Here is a 2,273-nt window from a genome sequence, read left to right on the forward strand (position 1 = left end):
AAAAAAATTAATAGGAAAAAAAAAACCTGCTACAAATAACATGAGCTGAGAATACTAAGGAGATGGAGCAAGACAGTTTCTACCTGGGTTTGGAGGGTTATTCCATGTGTCTGCCTGTGGTGATGTGTGTTAAAATCCAGAGGAGTGTATACCAACCAAACAAGAAATTAAACAAGCCAATTAAACAAGATTACTTCAATACAGTCAAAGTCGACTACAATCTAAGAACAGTTTGGAAAAGACTGACATTTTCCATACAAAATAAAAATTTTTAGAGGCCGTAAACAAGATAAGTAAGTAAGGCAAACTGACAGAACATTTGGGATCTAGGTCACAGAAAAATGAATAGTATTTCCAACACAGAAAGTGTTTTGAGTGATTTAAAATAATTGGAAGTAGAGATAAAGGTACTATAATAAAATATGTAAAAGAAATGAATAGGCAATGCACACTGAAAAGAAATCTAAATGATCCTTATTTATATAAAAAAATCTATTCAACTTCCCCAATAAAAGAGATTCAATTTTACATTATATAAAGTATAATTTCAGATCTAATAGATCAGCAAAGACCCACAAATATGAATAAATGATCCATAAATCATGCTCTTGGGAATAGGCATTTTTATATATTTTCTGGCTGAAATGTCAAAGTTATACTCCTTACACAGGACAACTGGAAAACCACATGTATCTTTAATCATTGCTACGTAATCTCATTAGCAGGAATCATCTTGAATACATGTCTCCCGAGACACAAAGAATAACTCGAGACTGCCCCCCAAAACACAGTACATCCCTATAACAGGATACAATGCAGTTATTGAGAGAAACCAGAGAGAATACCTGTACATTGATTCAGGGCGACCCAGAATATATTTTTAAAAGGAAAACTGTAAAAAGTATGTAGCAATGTATAGTGACTTATCTTTCCGATACCAAACTAAATGATAAATGATAATAATTGAAATTGTCTCCAGTGAAGATAACGATAGGGACAGGACATGAATGTGGGCTATAGATACCTTGTGTGGAATGCCCTGGGAACATAGTTTTACCTTATATCTCCTATTTACAGGAGGAGGGGGGAGGGGGAAGAGGGAGGGGGAGTAGGAAGGGGAGGAGGAGGAGGGGGAGGAGGAGGGGGAAGAGGAGGGGGAGGAGGAGGAGGGGGAGGAGGAGGGGAAGGAGGAGGGGGAGGAGGGAAAGGGGAAGAGACAGATGGTGAAATTTAACATTGGCTGAATATTTGACTGACAAATATGGGGCTGTCTGGAATATCACTTATTATCAAGTTAATGGTTTTTCTGTAGCCACTCAGATGGATAAGAATTTGTAAGGGAGATGACGTTAACACAAATAAGTGAAAATGTAATATTAAGAGTTGTTCACATAAATCTGAGGAAAAGATGCTGAAGTTTGTAGATATATGTTAGTTTAAGTATAAATAATTTTGTAATACAGTAAGTGAGACACTGAAAATGCTATTATTGAACTCTTTGGAAAGTTAATACATATTTCCTCTCTGTTAATTCCATCAGTTTTTTTTATTTTCTAATTAATTCGAGGTCTGTTGAACGATTTCCTATGTTTTTCTCCTATGATATACATTTAGACAAGCCAGTGGAAGTAATCTCTGTCTCTGTTTTGTATGAAGAGTTTGGAATCGAATGGGAAGGTGGAACTCCCTCCTCCCCTCCCCCTCTGTGCTTTCTGACCTTTTCACTCACTTGAAATGTTTGATTAATAAAAAAGTAATCTGTGGCATGCTTCTTGTTCATCCGTTTCTTCCCATCCTCTAAGAAGCACAGCATGTCTTTTGCCCGCGCTTCACAGTGGCTTAACATCTGCACACTCAATATTGATGATTCTCAAGCATAAAAGTCAATAGACTTTAGTTTACAGATGAGAAACAAGCAGGGACTTGGGTTTTAAACAGAGACACTTTGAAATTCTACCCTGTGATACACTTCAAAAGTTGACAGTGATTCACATAAATCACAGCTTCTATTTTCAAACCCAAACTTTGACTTCTGTCTTCATGAATATTACCTGACAGTCATAGTACGCGGCAGCTATTTCTCTTCTGATACAGCAGTTACTAGAATGCTAAATTGCCCACAGTATCCTGCTACTTTTATGAAAAAATTGATTATTTTTAGACAATTTTCTATTCATATTTTTTGGCTCACAGATAAAGCTAATTTTTTAACAGACATATTTACATTATTAAGGGATAAAAGCTGGATTAGTCTGGGATATTAGCACATGGAG

This window comes from Grammomys surdaster, unplaced genomic scaffold (assembly GCF_004785775.1).
Source record: "Grammomys surdaster isolate TR1022 unplaced genomic scaffold, NIH_TR_1.0 185, whole genome shotgun sequence".
In the NCBI taxonomy this organism is placed as follows: domain Eukaryota; kingdom Metazoa; phylum Chordata; class Mammalia; order Rodentia; family Muridae; genus Grammomys; species Grammomys surdaster.